Here is a 20,320-nt window from a genome sequence, read left to right as displayed (position 1 = left end):
AGTAGATGTATTTTCTTTAGTAAATTCATTCAGGCTATTATTTCTCAGCCATTAAAATTTGCCATCTTGATACTTGGTTATTCACTATATATTATAAAATATTTATTAAGGATATAGAACTAGTGCACTAGGAAAAAAACACGTGGAACAATATGCTGGCTGTACTGGGTAAGAACATTTCTGCTGGGTTGCATCACTGTCTGTAAATTTTATTGATTATAATTAAGTTCGTCTGTATTGTCTCTGAGAATACAGATAGGTTTAAAATCAATATATTCATTAGGAAAACCAGCTTGATGGGAGCTTTAGTAGAAATAAGCAGCAAAGCTGCAGCTCTGATTGCATTTATAAGCATTAGAGCTCATCATATTTTTCTATAAGAGGGAGGATTGGAATACCATTTTGTTAATTTATCTTCATATTTAGTTGTTAACCCATTATCCATATTCTTTATATCAAACCTCCATTAAAAGCAAAACTGTACTTTTTGTCAATTGCAGGGTAAGCTCTGATTTCAGGTATCTAATTTTTATCCAAGTGGCTTCAGCTGCATTAATTTGCATAACACATCTGTCCTGCATCTGTATCATCTACTTTGATGACATATGGAACTATTATATACACACAGAATTGCATGCTGTCAACCTTCCTGAAATTTGTGTTGAGTTAAATGGGCAATACTCCACTCTTTAATCTCCTGCAGCACAAAAAATAATATATTTGGGCTTTCCAATTTCATTTTTTAACACTTTTTTTTTTGCATTTATATCCCGCCCTTCTCCGAAGACTCAGGGTGGCTTACACTATGTTAGCAATAGTCTTCATTCTATTTGTATATTTTATATACAAAGTCAACTTATTGCCCCCAACAATCTGGGTCCTCATTTTACCTACCTTATAAAGAATGGAAAGCTTATAAAGAATGGAAGACTTTAATACTTCTATTTTTTTAAAAAAAGTTTTGGTTCTATTTAGAACAGTTCCATGATTCTGTTATTCTCTATCTAGAAACAAAGACCTCTGTACATTTATTTATTTATGGAGCATTATTTTAAAAACACACCCAATAAAATTATTGTCAAATTCCAAGGTATTTTGCAGCACAAGGAGTTTCAAACTCAAGGCCCGGGGGCTGGATCCAGCCCATGGGATGCTTAGATCTGGCCCTCAGGGCTGCCATGGAAACAGCAAAGGACCGGCCTGCGGTGCCTCTGCTAGCAAAAATGGCAGACCTCCCAGGCTCCATTTTCACTGGCAGAGGGTTGCAGGAGGCTGTCGCAGCTGATAACGGAGCTTGGGAGCCCATTTTCACTGGCAGAGTGCTCGAGCCATCACAGGTGCCCCCAACACGAGTGATGTTGAGTTGGCCATGCCCACCATTTATTTATTTATTTATTTATCGTATTTATATACCGCCCTATCTCCCTAGGGACTCAGGGCGGTTCACAGGCAGATAAAAAAGTACAAATAAATACAGAATAAAATAACAATTAAAAAACTTATTCTACACAGCCGAATAATTAAAAAAGAACAATATAAATAATAAAACCCATTAAACCCATATAAATTTAAAATCTAGTCCAGTCCTGCGCAGATGAATAAATATGTTTTAAGCTCGCGGCGGAAGGTTCGGAGATCCGGAAGTTGGCGAAGTCCTGGGGGGAGTTCGTTCCAGAGGGTGGGAGCCCCCTCAGAGAAGGCCCTTCCCCTGGGTGTCGCCAAACGACATTGTCTAGCAGACGGCACCCTGAGGAGTCCCTCTCTGTGAGAGCGCACGGGTCGGTGAGAGGTATTCGGTAGCAGCAGGCGGTCCCGTAAATAGCCCGGCCCTATGCCATGGAGCGCTTTAAAGATAGTTACCAAAACCTTGAAGCGCACCCGGAAGGCCACAGGTAGCCAGTGCAGTCTGCGCAGGAGAGGTGTCACATGGGAGCCACGAGGGGCTCCCTCTATCACCTGCGCAGCCGCATTCTGAACTAACTGAAGCCTCCGGATGCCCTTCAAGGGGAGCCCCATGTAGAGAGCATTGCAGTAATCCAGACGAGATGTCACGAGGGCGTGAGTGACCGTGCATAGGGCATCCCGGTCTAGAAAGGGGCGCAACTGGCGAACCAGGCGAACCTGGTAAAAAGCTCTCCTGGAGACGGCCGTCAAATGATCTTCAAAAGACAGCCGTTCATCCAGGAGGACGCCCAAGTTGCGCACCCTCTCCATCGGGGCCAATGACTCACCCCCAACAGTCAGCCGCGGACTCAGCTGACTGTACCGGGATGCCGGCATCCACAGCCACTCTGTCTTGGAGGGATTGAGCTTGAGCCTGTTTCTCCCCATCCAGACCCGTACGGCTTCCAGACACCGGGACAGCACTTCGATAGCTTCGTTGGGGTGGCCCGGTGTGGAAAAGTACAGCTGAGTGTCATCAGCGTACAGCTGGTACCTCACACCGAAGCCACTGATGATCTCACCCAACGGCTTCATATAGATTTTGAACAGAAGGGGCGAGAGAATCGACCCCTGCGGCACCCCACAAGTGAGGCGCCTCGGGGTCGACCTCTGCCCCCCTGTCAACACCGTCTGCGACCTCTGCCCCCCTGTCAACACCGTCTGCGACCATGGTCATGCCCTCCCGGCCCTGCAAGGTCAAACACAACCTTGATGCGGCCCTCAATGAAATCAAGTTTGAAACTCCGAGTCTAACACATACACAAAAGAAGAAATAACCTAAAAGGAAGGATATTCCAGAATTTTAGTGCCACACAAATAAGCACTGCAATTATACATTGCATAACCTTTGATTTGACTAATGGCCATCTGGTAAATAAACCATATTTGACTTGGTTCATACATAACCAAGCAATAAACCATACTGTAAAAAATATTGAGCACCACATAAACCAGGCTATGAAATTTTGATAGAACAATTTACCTACATTCACATTCTTAAATAAATTGAGTCAGAATAAACAATAAGCAAATGTAAAACAAATTTCTTTATTTTCTGCACTATTTGATTAAAAAGTTTTGTAGTAGTAACTGTACAGGTGTTGTTGTTTTCTTAGAGTTGAACTTTGTATTTTTCAAAAAGCAATCAAATCATAGTTGAGCCGAGGTGGCGCAGTGGTTAGTACTGCAGTACTTCAGCTGACTGCTAGCTGCTGTTCAGCAAATCGAATGTCACCAGCTCAAGGTTGACTCAGCCTTCCATCCCTCCGAGGTGAGTAAAATGAGGACCCAGATTGTTGGAGGCAATATGCTGACTCTGTAAACTGCTTAGAGAGGACTGTAAAAGCACTATGAGGCGGTATAGAAGTGTAAGTGCTATCGCTATTGCTATAGTTGAACTACTGTTGTGAAGATAACTAGATTGGGACTGGAGAGTACAGGTGGTCCTCATTTAGCAATAGCCTTTAGCAACCAATTCTGAAGTGTAAAAATCTTTTTGGTCAAAAGGACATTTAATAAATATTCTTATAATCTTTATTATCCATTCTTACTATAAGGTAGCCCCCAAGCTTTTGGATACCATGGAGAAAGGATTCTCTGCAGACCTAAAGGGACGTGATTTTCCATGCTGCCTGTATACTTCACATATTTGTGTGGGTTGGTTTCTGGCATGCCACGGACTGGTGCTGGACCACAGACTGGGGTTGGGGACCCCTCCTATAAGGAATTTTTAAAAAAACCTTTCAAAAATAATTACAAAAATTTGTCCTAACGGCATTTACAGATGGAAAAAATAGCTGTGTTGTTTTGAAGCAATCCAAAAATATGTTCCCAGAAGTAGAAATCATTCTACAATATTCATTTTTTCTGTATATATTATATAAGATTTCAATTTATTAGAATATAACTTCACAGCATGATACATTGTACCTAATTTTGTACCTTTCTGACTGAAACTATATCATAGATTGTAATCTTTTTTTCTGTTGATTCAACCTGTTTTAAAACTCTTCAGCTTTACAATTCATTGATGTATGGTTGTTGTATTACAAAATGGCTGAAAAATACCTAATTTCAATAAAGGAAGATTCTCATTAATTAATAAACACTGTGCAAATATATAATTGAATCAGAGAAACAAAATAACTTATAGCCCAGATTTTGGCACTTTTGTGAGAATAGCATTGGATATTTATTGTTACTTATTAGAATTATCTCATATACATCTGGGAGTCTAAGAGCACAATGTGACAGATGTAGGATTTTCCCACCTGATCTTCATAATTAGTTCAAACCAGACATGTCTTGTTCAGGATTTGCCAATAATCAATCTAGGTGTTTTAAGATTTAAGGGTTGTTGCTATTGCAGTATGTTTTATTTGTAAATTTCTTCTCCTTGTCCTTAGAATATGTTTGTCTACAGTGCCAAATTCTATACCTACAATGCAGTGTGATCAAGTATATCACAAGTTCAAATTGTATAAATCTTTCTGAGCATTTGAATTTAGCATGTTTTAACAAAGGCTTACTCTGTAGCAAAGAGATAACAAACAATGGCAAAACCTGCAGGCTAGGCTTTACTTAGAAATATAATTTCCTTCCCTCACTACTCTCAACCCAAAGTATTAAGAGAAACATTTTCTGCTTATTTTCTGTAGAGGTTGTATCTTAGTAGCCATTGTCCAGAGCAAAGGTACCTCAGGCACAAAGTATCTTTTAGGTAAATTGGAAGAACATTGGTTTAACAATTTTATTCCTGGCAACAGTATACAAAGAGGCTTGGAAGCATCTGCTACAGCAGTATCTCCTTTGTTTTGTATTTTTTCGGTTCATTAAAACAGATGTTAATTGTGGCTGGTAGTGGAGAATCTTTCCTTTAAAGTCACTTATCAGCAGTTTGGTTTTGCATGGCTGCTTAGCTGATGGGGAGCTGTCCATTTATTTAAAAAACAAGGCCTCAGTTATCATATTGTTTAATGTAGGGTGGAGAAATGAAGCATTAAGATGTGAGCAAGAGTAAAGGCGCCACCAAAATCTCTTTTTTTTTTCCTAATCAAAATTTGTAATGTTTGTAGATCAGTTCAGTGGAAATTCCAAAGATCCTAACAGGAGAAAATCTACTATTATTTTCTGTTTAAGATACTCTTAGAATACAAAAGACAGATGAGGTAGATCCCATCTAAAATACAAGTAGAATCAACCATAAAGGGTTGCTCTGAAACAATAGAAATTCTTATTCTATTCAATACTAGTTATTACTGTGCACCATTCAAAATATATTAAGTAAAATGAGCAATGGCTGCCATATCCAACAATATAACATGTCCAAATAAAAATAAAGTTTATTCAATATTAATCAGTCTAATATTGAAAGTGCCCGAACTGAACTTGATACGTGTTTCATACAAAATCCTTCTTAATTTCCAGTCTGAAAACTCTTATTTATGCTCATGAAAATAGACACTCTGAAAACCAACTGGATTATCCAAATGAAGCAAACAAAGGTATATCTTTCTGCCCCATCTGGCTTATTTTTTGCTTTTCCTGTGCAAACCAAATGCAATAGAGAATGTGCTACCCACAGATACCTACATTTATACACATCTGGTCTCAGTTGATACCTGGAGTTTAATAATAAGAACAACATCAATAATAGCTGGCTGAGAATGAAGAGCTAAAAGCCAACATCTTGCTTTTAGACTTCACATAGAGCCCAAAACTAATTAGAAAATAAAGATTGTGGGAAGCTGGAAGCAAATCTGTTAGGTAGAAGGATTTAACCTAAAACTTAAAGGAAGGAAGGGATAAACCATGAGGTTTGGACATGACAGTGCAGCCATATATTCCAATAGAAAAATAATCCAGAAGATTCTGGAAATGTCCTGATTAAGAGAGAAATGGAAGTTGGAAGGTATTTCTAGGCTAATGAGGTGAGAGGAGGGAGAAAACAGGAAAATAGGTACTCAAGAAATCTACCGAGAGGAATGGGGTATCTGAAAAGTAATTGAAATGCAGAGGAGAAAGTAAAAGGTGAAATCAGTTAGATAGATTTTCAGCGTTAGTGAGAGAACATGAGAGGTTATGTTAAAAAGAAAAAAAAAAGAATGATGAGGCTGTTATGTGGGATGTGAGAAAAAAGAAGAGCTGTGGTAACTTTGAATGAAACAAACTCTCTGACTTTGTGATTTAAAACCCAGGATGTAGATCGGTCATGTATTCCAATACTGAACAAGTTTAACACCCTCTCCAATTGTCTGTTCTGTGAAATGGATATTTTGCTATGAATTGTACCCTTCGTGGCACACATTTTGTGAGAATAGCCATTGTCCATGGCATGTAGTGTCGATGTTTCAAGATGTGCATGAACTCAAACGAAGTTAAAGATCTCACTTTATAATGTGTGAAATATAACACATGTTCTATCCCATAATATATAGTAAAGTCCTAGAAAGAAGGGAGATTTGTAATCCATCTCAGAGGTGGGTTTCAACAGGTTCTGGAGAACCGGTAGCGGAAATTTTGAGAAGTTTGGAGAACCGGTAGGAAAAATTTGGATTGGCCCTGCCCCCATCTATTCTTTGCCTCCCAAGTCCCAGCTAATCAGGAGGAAATTGGGATTTTGCAGTAACCTTCCCCTGGAGTGGGGAGGAAATGGAGATTTTACAGTATCCTTCCTCTGCCACACCCACCAAGCCATGCCAAACCCACCAAGCCATACCCACAGAACCGGTACTAAAAAAATTTGACACCCACCACTGTCCATACTGCACTGTTAACTTTCATGCACCTTGATATGCAAAACAGATCTGAAATCAAAAGGCAAAAATCTGATGGGTAAAGAAATCTGTTATCATTTTGTGATTCATAAATTGGAGACATGGGCCAATACTGAAGGAAACTCCTACCCAGTGCTTTCTATTTTGGAGCTATTGACATGTTTATTAAAACAGGATTTTAAACACTGAAAATATGGATTATGAAGATTTTTATGTAAAACAATATAGACAATTCAAGAGTGAGTGTCTGTGTGTAATTTTAATATTTTCTTCTACTTTTCTATATTTTGTAAAAAAGTCTTGATAGGATTGTGTTGTATACAATGCCTTGAAGGATCTCTGTTGTAAAAAGTGGCTTAGAAAATCATTTGCTTAATTCATTAAATTGATAGATTGCTTAATATATATAAAAGTTGGGAAAATATTGCTCTGCGAATTTCATAATATGACATTTATTCATAACAGGACATTTTTATGTACTAAATTATAAACAATGTTTCACATTGTTAAAATAATGGAGATATTTTGTACTATTTGCATATGTTCCACTTCTTTGGACTTAACATATCAATAGTCAGTATAGTAAATGAGGTTAACATTAAAATAGCTAACATTAAACTTAAGTAGCTTTACTGTCTACTTTTTAGTATGTATTTATGTATACATACCTTTTTAAAATGTTTAACAAAATCCAGAACTAACAAATAAATTCCCCTTAGAATTTATACATACACTGATATGTAATAGTTCAGAGCGTAAACTCCACCTTTCACCTTATTCAAATGTTAGATAAGGGCAGCGGTTAAGATTTTCCTCCTGTACTTCCGCTCTTTTCTCCTCTAGCTCTAAGTGATGGGACTTGTACATGTTTTTTATATCCAGTGTGGTTTGGTCATATAACCCTGTTTCAACATGTTATCTTTTTTTTTATTTTTGGCAACCAATTTTTTTTTTAAAAAAACATGACTTGTTATTGCAGTATGGTTCTTTGTTTTAACCACGATGTTTTATCTGTAGCCAAATGTGTGATTTTTGGTTTGGCTTGTTCAACGGTGGTTAAACAAGTCTTGGTTTAGCATTATGTATAAAAGTGGGTGTCATCTTTGCACTTGGAGAGCAGCAAGAAATTTTCCTCTGTTGCATGGGAGCTGCAGAAAAAAAAGACAGAGGATATCTTGGAAGCTGTTTTTTGGAGACAATGTCAGTCGATTAGTGGGACAGTTCATCCCTGTTCTGTTTCTATATAGCTCACTTGTTTCTAGTTGAAGATATTGCAAAGGTTGCTATAACATCAGATCATAGAATTGCTGCCCCATAACAGAAAAAGAGCAGCTCTCTTGAGGCTATCCTCAACCTTTGTCTGTCACATTTATAAATACCATGATCCTATGTGACATCCTGAAGTGAAAATTTAGGATACAGTTCTCAGTAAGCTTTAGCCACTTGTTTAAGTATTAATAACCACAAGGATATCTTTGATAGTGTGGCATCCCTACATGCTATATCTACGCAACATTCATGTAATTGAATTAATGTTGGTTAATATTCATGCAACTGAGTTGTTAATAAAAGTCCTCAAAGTAAATTTTTAGGACTTTGGGGATATAAGATTTTATTGCTAGTGGTGGGCAAAAAAGGAACAAGAGCCCAAATAAGGGCTATTAAGGGAAAATGTTGAACAAAAACAGAGTAAACTGCATGTAAAAATAAATAAAATACAAGGTTCGGGTCAAATGATATGTTCAAGAAGAACAATGGAAGGGCATAGTAAGCCTGGTTTCATTGTTACATTAGAACCATATATAAAATCTAAGATTAACTTTGGCTGACACTAATGGTGAGAAGTAGATTTCTCTGTCACTGAAGTTTGTAGGTACAAATACATATAATACATATGTTTCCTCTCACAAACCTGTATTCCAGCTTATGTGTCTTTGGGCTTATTTATGCAATAAATAGTTGCACACTTTAAAAGTAAAATTTAGAACACCTGAGTCCTTTAAATTGTCTTCCTGCTTGTTGTTTTTGTTATGCAAATATCTTGAGCAATTTCAGTGAATAAGACTAGGAAAAAAGAGGAATGATATTCTATGGATAAAATCATTTCTATAAATAAAATGAATTTCAGAGTATTCCAGAGTACATAATTAGATATTTGCAAATCTTATCTGCTGTATAAGAAAATGCAAAAACTGCTGTTCTGATTAGAAAAATCAGAAGATTTTTTTTAAAAAAAAGTTGTTTCGGTGGGGCACTGTCTAATAATCTTTCCTCTAATTTTTTGTGTTTTAGTTATTGGTGAAATTGGTTTCATTCAAGTATATAGGTAATTCTCAATTTACAACAGTTCATTTAGTGCCTTTTCAAAGTTACCATGGTCCTGAAAAAGTGAGTTTGCATGTACAACATGTGTCAGTGCACATATAAAGGGCAAGATCTCATGTAGCAGCCACCATTTTAGCACCTGCCATCTTGTTAATATCACTGGATCCTCAGGAATAATGTTTAAGCTCTGAACAGCCCCCAGAAAAAGAATAAATGATACTAAGAAATTCACTGTAACTTAATGAAAACATGTGTATTCTAGCATGTTATATTGGATGAATACAAGCAGCTGCACCCTGGAGGAAAACAATCTCTTATTTGAACCCATTTATTTCTTAAGATTAATTTATAATGGAAAGTGTCTTAATTTATTATTTACTGCCAATTTTCTTACTGTGTTAGAATAGAATAGAATTTTTATTGGCCAAGTGTGATTGGACACACAAGGAATTTGTCTTCCTTGTTTTTATGGATTCTATAATTCTATATTTTTATTGCATTCTATAATACAGTATACACTATATACTGTATACACTATACACTATACACTATAATACAGTGTTTATGCTGCACATTGAATATATGAAATGTGGTATGTGAAAGTTCTTCAACATTCTTATAGAACCATAAAAACGATAGATGTTAGGAATCCGATCGGTCAATATGTTTTTCTCTTGAAGTTCCTACAGTATGTTTTTATCCAAATTTCCCTTTTTGTGAGATTCTTTTGCAGGCCATTCTACCGAATTGCAAGGACAATTTTCTTAATCTCCTGAATGTTTTTTTTCTTTCTTAATTTAATAACTTGGTTCTTAGCTTTATCATCTTGTATTACTCTTCCTGATGTTTATACTATTAAATATTTAGAGCCATCTTTGATGTTGTTGCATAATCAAGCTGTAAATGTTTAGCTCTTTGAAGTGTTAATCATTTAATCCATTTCTCTAGTCCCCTAATTAGTTTGGTGGTTGTTCTTTGATATTTTGTGTAGTGGGCTACAACAGTGAGCATTTTACTGAAGGATTTGGAATTTTCAACAGGCCTTTATGGGCGGTTGATTAGAGATAATTCATTTAGTGCAGGGCAAGAAAGGGAAGTGTGAAAGTTCATGAAGAAGAGAGGCATTTTTAGACACCTGATGAATCTTTTTAGAGTTTCCTCATAATGTACAAGTGTTTGTCCTATCTGTATCCTTTTATCTCATAAGATATACTTATGGATTTGAGTGTTATACAGTGTTATATCAGGTGCCGCCTTCTGCTTGCATTCTCCAATTTGCAAACAAATAATAAGATCGTTTCCATTTGCTGCAAGGGAAACAAGAGAAAGTGAAGTTCATGAAGAAATTCATAAAATGAAGCCTATTTTCAAGGAGCTATAAGGTTTAAATAAAGTTTAAGGAATTCTACAGATGGATTAAGTGCCTTTATAGCTGTTGTTTAATAGAGATAACATTTTGTAGGGCTTCTATTTATATATTTATATACTTATTTCATGTTAAATGTGTTTTTAAAATTCCTCATCTTTACTTTTTATATATATTCTCTTTGTTCACTCAGTAGTGCCCAGTTTCTACTCATGTATAGATAAAGGTAAAGGTTCCCCTCGCACTTATGTACTGGTCTGACTCTAGGGAATGGTGCTCATCTCTGTTTCAAAGCCGAAGAGTCAGCGCTGTCCAAAGACGTCTCCATGGTCATGTGGCCGGCATGACTAAATGCCAAAGGCACATAGAACACTGTTACCTTCCCACCAAAGGTGATCCCTATTTTTCTACCTGCATTTTTATGTGCTTTCAAACTGCTAGGTTGGCAGAAGCTGGGACAAGTAACAGGAGCTCACCCCATTACGCCACTACCTGTTTCTTGACTTTTATCTAATCTTGCATCTTGATGTTCTCCTGACCAGCTATGCATTTAATATGAGATAAAATTTGGGAAATCCTTCATATTCTTCCCACTGTTACATATAAAATAGAAAGAAAATGCCAACAAGAAATCGCAATAGCACTTACACTTATATACCACTTCACAGTGCTTTACAGCCCTCTCTAAGCAGTTTATAGAGTCAGCATATTTCCTCAGTATAGTCTAAAAAAAAATAGAGGAATACAATTTCACTTGAACATCTTGACTTGAAAGCATATATGATCCTGAAAAAGCAAAACCCTTAAGTAGTGTGGGTTTGAATTGTGTTTTGCACTATAAGTGATTCCTTTTTTGAATTAAACCTCCTACTGTATAACTTCTTGGTTAGTACTCCTAGTTCCCAACCTACAACACATTACTAATATATCTATTCAGAAACTAAATTATACTAATTTTATTGGGACTTATATCTAGAATTGAAAATTTTAGCTTGTGTTAACAAATTATTTTTCAGTCAAAAGTGACAACATGTGATTAGCAAATATTCAGACCAGGAATTCTGTGCTGCATATACTCACCAGCACTATGGTTAGCGTCCATAGAGAATCCTTAGAGCGGGTGGTGCTAAATTGTTTATCCTTTATGTGTTTGGGCTGTGAGGCATTTAAGGGACAAACCTCTGTGGTTTAGATAGTCATTTTGCCTCTTAACTCCTTTAATTCTCCTCTCTCTCATTAGCAAAACAAATTGGTCTTCCCCGTGTCAATAGTAGCATGAGCTCAGCTGCGTTTTAGGAGGTACAAACAGCCCCAGTTGCACCTAGCAAATGTGTTGATGGGGGAGGCGCAATCTTTCCTTTTGGATCCATAATAGCTTTGTAGAACAATTTATTTCTCATATCATATTTGTACTATTATATTTATTTAATGGTTTCTATATCCTATAGATATAGTTGATTTCAAAGAGGTTCACAATAAAGTGGTTAAAATACAATAATGAAACTTATGCATTAAAAAGGGGGAAGACAAAACCAAAATTGGATTATTCATTCCTCTGGCAAGGTTTGAAAGATGAGGGATTTTAACTACCCTCTAAATCACAGGTATCAAACTCACAGCGTCCCATTGCCGTCACATGACTTTTGCGACATTTTTTCCCATTCAAGGAGCTGGGGTAGCCATGGCTTGTGCATTCGGCCCATGGGCTGCCAGTTTGACACTTCTGGTCTAAATCATATAATAGTGACCAGACTGCAGAAGGGTGAGTGATCCTGGGTTCAGGCATCACTCCCTATAAGGATTATTTGCTAGTAAATACAGAATGAGGCTCTGTGGTTCTTGGCATAAACTTCAGAGTTCTTCTTGGGAGATCTTTCTGGTCATCCAGGTCTATAAAACAGGGCAGTCATTGTGTGACTTGTCTTTAAGTTTTTAGGGTATTTTTTTTTTATTCACCAGCAATGCAATTGTTTCAGCAGAAATATTGCTAACTCATAGGTAAGTGTTCCACTCGGAAAGAAGAACACAAATCCATTCTCAAATTTTTAGTTTTTAAGATGCCAGGACATCCTTGCCTCCCCACCAACAATGGACGAATAGAGCTACCTGGAGCAAGTATGAAAGAGTTTGAGAAAGGGAATATGTGGCTTTGTTTTCTTGCTTTCTTTTCTTTTTTTCATGCTACCTTAGTTTCACTTAACTTCTGTCCTGCTTCCTCAGCCATAATGCTAGTCTGCGTTGGGTTTGTACCTCCAAAGGGCTTTTCCCAAGGTTTTCTTTATTGTTGTTTGTAAAGTGCTTTGGGAATGTGTCGAAAGACATGCAAGGAATCATTATGGTTAATAATCCATTATTTAAAATATTTAGGGCCATTGAGAAAAATAATGGCACGTATGTAGTGAAGTGGTTAATGCGATTGCATCTCTTACAGGTTTCACCAGATACACTCACTGTACAATGGATAATTGTTAGCTCTTGTTGTGCAGATGCTGCTGCAGATGGAGCCCTGTACCTGCATGCATAGCAAATGAATTAGACTGGCAATCCCCTTTATAAAGCATAAATATGTAATTTGTTCAGCTGTTGTAATTAAATATGTATGTGTGAAACAGCCACCATTCAGGTCATTAATGATGCGCTATGCCAAATTAGAGCTTACAGACAGTAATGTACATTGTTGTGCAGTGGGGGAATTGCAAATAACATAGCTAAGCCTTTTCCTAGTAAAATGATGGATTCAGTGGCATTAAAGGGAATATTTATATTTCTGGCATTTTGATTACTTCAGACTATATTGACATTAATGTACAACGAAAGAAAGCACAATTGGATGCTGTTAGTTTTATTTGATTATTGTTTGAACATTTTAAAATGCCCTTTAGGTGCACATGTTGCAGGATTTTATGGAGTATAGCAATTTGTATCCGTTCAGTACATATGCTGATTCAGTAATTAAGACACATAAAAGCCCCAATCCATACAGTCTTGTGGGTGCTGGCATTGATAAGCACACAAGGCATTCTTGCACATAAAAAGACTTGCCCATTCCTGCACATGAAAAGACTTGCCCAATATGAAACACAATTTTAGATACACATTTTGTCTTGCATCATGTTATACCTGAAAATGAGGAAATTACTACTGTTTAAAAACTCTATGTGTACTTTGCACATGCATGTTTCAGACTCTTCACTGATAAACTAGTGGAATTAGTTCAAAAAGTGCCATTGCTAAATAACTTTCCATTTCCCTACTAATCTACAGGATTTGTTAATTACTTCTCATTAATGTATTTATGACAGTTCAAAATTCTTTCCATGTATGTCACCTGCAGTGTCTTCCATAGGTAAAGAAAGAGTCCGATAATCGATTGGATTTCAGCAGATGATCAAATCAGAATATGATGTTTATAATCCCTCGGCTTTAAAGGAAGTTTTTTATTCCTTCATCTCCTATAGCCGTGATGGCAAACCTATGGCACGCGTGCCACAGGTGGCATACAGAGCCATGTCAGTGGGCATGCGAGCATTGCCCTACCTCAGCTGCATCGTGCATCCACGCACCAGCCAGCCCACCAGAAGTCAGGAAACAGGCTGTTTCTGGCCTCCAGAGGGCCTCTGGGTGGGTGGGGAAGGCTGTTTTCGCCCTCCCCGGGCTCCTAGAAAGGCTCTGGAGCCTGGGGAGAGCAAAAAACTGGCCTAACAGGCCCATCGTGCCATCGCGTGCCAAAAGCTGGGGGAGCATGGGCGGGTCATGCGTGCAAGCGCAGCGGGGCACATTGAATTACGGGTATAGGCATGCATGACACACACACACCCCTATGCTCCCCTGCTTTTGGCACGCAATGGTAAAAAGGTTAGCCATCACTGTCCTATAGGGATAGACTATTCAGGTACAGTTTGAGAACTATATTTTGATCATAACATGGAAGAAATAAATCAGTACCTGATCAGATCTTTCGTAAGAATAAAGCAGCAATATTAAGGAACAAAATTAAGAAAAGTCTATAATATTGCAAAATATAGACTATTTTATATGGAATTAGACTTAATATTAGAGTACAATCTTTAGTACTGTATTCTACTGAAGAAAATATTGATGATTTTAAAATTGCTGAGATTCTCCTTTCATTTGAATGACCTGTGACTTAAATTAGGATGTATACTGTCATAATTTGCTTATTATATATATTTGAGGATTACTATTTTCTGTTAATGTTTCAAATATAGATCTAATACACAATTAAAAGGCACATTTTTTATTTGCCCATGTTGATGTAACTAGATGATTTTCTCACCGTGTATACTTGGTCTGTATTATGGTTTTACATATGTTTTGTTTTGATTACTAGTAGTGAGTATACAAGCGCTAATCATGTTGACCTTTCTGACAACAGAGTAACAGAAGGAAGGATCTTCCAGAATTAATTGTATCTTGTTCTCAGTGGAAAAGGACATTTTTATTATTATTATTATTATTATTATTCTTTGTCACTAGTTTCAGTTTGGCTTCCTCTTGTTAATATTAGTGGTGGGATACCTAGATTTAAAGTAGACTGGCATAAGTGACATCACATACATTTGTGATTTGGGGAAAGACTGGACCAGCTAAGTAGCGATATTAAGAATTATTTCATAAAAGCCAAGTAGAAAATGAGATTAAATATCAGAACATTTTCTGTACTTCTGAATTTGACTCTGCAGCTATGCAAATTAAGAATTAAGAAATTGACTTGGTAGTTTCTTTTCTGGGAAGTGCCACAGAGCCTCACCTACTGTATTGTCATTTTTTACAACTATATGAACCCCCTCAGAAGGGTCATCAATCAATTCAGGATGAGCTGTCAGTACTCTCAATACCCAGTTATACAATTCCATCTCAGGCCAAGTGATGGATAATAAACCTTTGCAGATGGAGGTCCTGTTTGTGGAAAAACTGCCTGTATTTTGGTGGGCTCTTGATTCTGGAATGAGTGGCACCACTCCTGAAGGATTGGATCCTCAGCTTCAGATTTCTTTTAGACTCATAGCTACTGCTGGATTTTCAGATGAAATCTGTAATTGAACAAACCATTGCTTAGATTATTCTATCAGTTGCAATCCAAATTGAAGTAGGAAGTCTTAGATTTCTTCAGTGCATGTTCCATTAGGCTGCCCACGAAGAGTGATAGTAACCTGCAATTCATACAAAATGGGTCAACCCACCTGCTGTAACCCACAGCATTATTGATATGTTGCCATAGTTTGACTGTTGCAGTGACATCCAGTAGGTTTCAAAAAATGCTGGTTTTAACCTATAAAGTCTTTAGCCTATAACTTCTTTCTTGGTTTTCAGGGTTGTTGTTTTTTTGCAGGATTGTGGCCTTCAAATAAAAGCCCCTTGTTCTGAAGGCTTATAAAGAGCGGACAGTTAAGTTTTCTCTCCATTCAAAATATTGATGGGGAGTCTGGAGGCACTGTTCCTCATTTGCAGTCCTTTCTCTTTAGACAGACTTCCCTCAGACATTGGTCAGGCCTCCATCTTGACACTGTTTAAGAGGCTTTAGAATTGGTAGAGTTCCAGGAAATATTTAAGATGTAATTGCTACCATTGGATTGTGTGTCAGAGTGCGTTTTGTTTAATTTGTTATTTTTAATTAAATTAAATTGTAAACTGTAAACTGTTGGGAATTTTATTGGAAATACTGTGATATATAAAGACTGTAAAGAAATAGATAAATTATAATATAAAGCCAGCAACTTGATTTCATTAACCTGATAGTGAACATTCTGTATTGGTCTAGTTTGTTACAAGTTAATTCATGTGGACATATTAAAATATTAGTGTGGAATCTATGTACATATTATTTAAATCATTTAATTATGAATTGAAGGGTTATAATTATTTCAACATTTTCATTCTCTCCATTTTTATATGACAAAGCAATTAAGTTTTGAAATTAGGTTAAATTAATTTAATGAATTTCAGACAGAAACAGATTTAGGCTTTATCTCCCCCCTCCCCCCGTGGTAGACCACAATGAATGTTGACATATAGAAATATTTTTTCCAGATTGGATGTGAGTTTTCTAATAGGAAAGTGTTTGCATTTAAGCTCACTCAACTTTACTGAGATCTGCTGTTTTTATAATGGTTTATTCTCTTATCTCTTAGAGTTTACAATTATGAAAATATGAAAATAAACCTGTTTTGAGAGGAATGTGGTACTAATGGGAAGTGTAAATTCTGTAAAAGAAGAGGATTCTGTGGGATAAATGAAATCTCTTGGGTTTGCCTTTATTCATCTTGGAACTACCTTTTCCACTCTCAAGTTTTCAATTCCATGCAAAGATATTGTTTTTAAAACAAAGTATCACACACCTGAGAGTGGCCTTAATTTAAGGAAATTTAAATGAATGAGGGCACAGAAAAAATCTCTCTACTTATAAACCAGCTCTGAATCAATCATTTCTATAATTTCCATTATATTTATTATAATTTTCCAAATACCTACTTACTAATAATAATTATATATCCTCATTTTTCCTCTGAAAGTGCTATTTTTTCTATTTCCTATTACTTCTGCTGCAACCACCTTTTCCTTCACTTTTGTGACTGTTGCCTCTAATGCTATTTCTGGTTATTGCCTCTAATTCATTTGGATGGTTTTTTAAAATGTATCTACAACATTTGATTACTGATTTAATTTATAGATTCTTTAGCAGCCTTCCAGTTCCAAGGGCTCCAAAGTAGTTTATAACTGAAATGAAAACTATTTAATCCAACATCTGAAAATATATTTAGAAACCAAAAGTCAAAAATGGCAATAACAACAATAGGGGGGAGCAATCCATATAAAATGCTGACTAGTGAGACAGCAGCAAACAATCTAACTTCTAAATTAGGATAAAATGTTGATTATCTAAATAAGAGGATAAATGTTTGCATTGAATCTCCAGCCAAAGAAATATTATAGAAACATGTGGGTAACATATTAAAATGCTGTGGGAAAAACCAGGAACTCTGTTTAAATTTTCTGGAATATTTAGCACTTGACAATAGTGTATATCCTTTACAACACCACAAATATACAACTGTATGCGGAAGGTATTTCAGTTAGCCATGTGTCTAATTGTTTGGGACTGCAGCACTGGCCAATTAAATGGAAAACTTGAGGGAGAGTCAAATGGAGCTGGTGTCTCAGCAGAGCAGAGTTTCCTTGACATGGTGTTAATTTTAATCCTTCAAGGTAATCCATAGAACAGGGGTATCCAACCTTGGTCCCTTTAAGACTTGTGGACTTCAACTCCCAGATTTCCTCAGGCAGCTTTGCTGGCTGAGGGACTCTGGGAGTTGAAGTCCACAAGTCTTAAAGGGACCAAGGTTGGAGACCCATGCCATAGAAGATGCACATCAGGAGTACTAGCATTGTCTTTATTGTAAAGTTATGTTAGCAGGTGTTACTTTAATTTGCAAGTCTGAAAGCATTTATTTATTAATTATATTTTTATATATTGCCCATCTTGCTGTTTGGGCAACTCTTTGTCCCCTTCTTTACTTTTTTCATCTTTATTCATCTAGATCAGAAGTGTCGAACAATGACCCTGTCAGAGTCTTTGCTTTTTGCTTCTTAACTGCCAGACCCCTTTATGACTTGTGGACTTCAACTCCCAGAATTCCTGGCTCAGGAATTCTGGAAGTTGGAGTCCACAAATCTTAAAAGGGCCATTGTTCCACACCCCTGATGTAGATGTCCCCACTGACTGCAACTAGATATGGATTTTCCCTCTGAAGTTAGCTAAGATTTGTATTGAATTGGAGACTCTTTAGAAAGTTAACAAAAATATTCCTTCAAATTGAGACATGTAAGCCACAAGGGCTGTTCTTACTTAGCCAGTACATAATTCAACATTGTGCCATGAGGATACTGTCATTTCTCCCTCAATTTAAGAAGGAATGAGAAATGTCTATTTGTTAAAGTGGCGGCTTGTACTTAAAAATGGAAAGGTCAGACAACTCATTGTGTGAAAATTTAATGGGCCTTGTTATCCTTCTTAATTCTCTTCCTTTAAGTTGATGAGGTTCGTTTGCAGAGGAATTATTTCTAATTCTAACTGTACCTTCTTCTGTAAACAGAGGATCAAGCTCCAAATCCATACTGAAAATAAAAATATGGGACAGCTGTTTTAATGTGACTCATCTTACCTTCCCGAACTGACAAGAGGTGTAAATGAATTGGCCTAGCTATAAACATATTAAGCACAGAAAAGCTGTGTTAGATAAATCAGCTATTAATAAAAGGGGTGGGGACACACTGGTGGCATCTGGCCAGGTCCTTTATGATAAGCCTTTGCAGGCATGGGCCAATCTGGTTTGATAGTTTTTTGGCATTGGCTTCTTCGGCCAGTGCTGCAGTAAACACTTTTCCTTGGAAGTTGGTTTTCTGTTGTGTCTGGCAGCCACATTGGGCTGCTTGAACTTTAGCCAGAGGCAAATATTTATTCATCAGAGCATGCAGTATTCAACTGGTCAGGCCTGCAAGAAAGGGGGAGAGCAGTTGGACTCTTTGACCGTAAAGGACGTGTGTCTTTTTTTTAAAAAAAAAATGGCATTCATGATGTGGTGAAATGGAACCCCATCTGAGTCTATTTCAGTGTCAACTGTGTATCTTGTAGCATAAACTTTGCAAATTTGTTTAAACATCAGGCTTAGATGTATTTCTAAAAGAGGAGCATCCTGATCTGAGCTCTGTTCCTTTAATTCCTGTTGGAAAGTTTACAGTTAATATTTTCCCTGGAACGCTGTCAAGCTTTTGACAGAGCCTGAGTGTATGCTGAACTGTGAAACTGAGAAGCAGAGCAAGTTGTGAGAAATCTGTTTCTACTCAAATCTGTAAGGTTTATAAAAACTTCAGAGAGGCAGAAAGAGGGGGAGAAAAAAATTTGAGACTGGCTCTCATTTTGCTTCTCATGGAGCGCAGCAAGTCCGCCATTTTAAGAATTCAGCAAAGGGCGAAGCTTTCAGACTCCTTACATGGCGGCTGTATTTACTTCAGTACCGGCCAATCGTACAGTCTGTGCCAAATCATGTGACATGCCACGAATGCACTTACAGTCATTTCCTTGTTTCTAAAACTTTGTTACCTCGATAGATTACTTTACCTTGTTTTTGATGCCAAATGTTCTTTGCCGAACGTGTCTTGCAAGCTGGCATTTGTCCACAAAGTTATTTTAGTAGGTTAAAAAAAATCTTCAAGCACTTGAGCTGTGTGCATTCTTTATGGAAAATGGATTTCCCCTCCTGGCCTCAATCCAAAAGCACAGAACACTCGCTGGGCGAGAAGAGAGCTTCTCTGCAGAGGAACTGGTGGACTGACACACTCTAAATTTTTGGCACTTGACCAGACGAGTGAGATAGATGCCAGAATTCAACAAAATAACACATTATTGTGTAATAGGAACAGGACTCAAAATGAGCAAAGGCTCACAAGAACTGAACACCAGTGATGCTTTCTTTCTTTTCTTTTCTTTTTTTTAATATAACAGAAGCTCAAAACGGCACTTTAAAAATGTTATTTCAGAAGAAGGAAGGAAATAGAACTGTAAAGTATTGAATGAATACAATCATACAGTTTCAACATAAAACAGGAGGGCTGGAGAGAGAGAGGCAGGGAGAAAGAATGGATTAAAATTACTTCAGTGAGGGTTTTTCCCCCCCTCCTTGCACTGTATTATTCAGGTTAACCCAATGCTTTCCGATCCAGAGTTCTAAATTATATGGAAAACGTTTAAAACAACATACTTTTTTTTTATTTAAGAGCCCACAAACTCAAAATTTTAATTTTAGTGTTAAAAATAAGTTTTAAATTCTTAAAATCAAAGTAGTCGGTGAAAAAAAGGTAGGAAGGCTAAGCACACATGTTGTTGTATTAT

The 20,320-nt window shown here is 36.9% G+C and overlaps 1 protein-coding gene across 9 annotated transcripts in view; it reads left to right on the top strand.

The window, feature by feature from the left end:
* The window catches only part of NFIA (nuclear factor I A), a 336,917-nt gene that overhangs the window by 93,431 nt on the left and 223,166 nt on the right, over positions 1-20,320 (top strand). The gene's annotated exons all lie outside the window — the stretch shown is intronic.

The sequence above is a fragment of the Ahaetulla prasina genome, chromosome 3, assembly GCF_028640845.1.
Source record: "Ahaetulla prasina isolate Xishuangbanna chromosome 3, ASM2864084v1, whole genome shotgun sequence".
NCBI lineage: Eukaryota > Metazoa > Chordata > Lepidosauria > Squamata > Colubridae > Ahaetulla > Ahaetulla prasina.
Note: the sequence above shows the minus strand (reverse complement) of the source record. Positions and strands in the feature narration are given on the sequence as shown.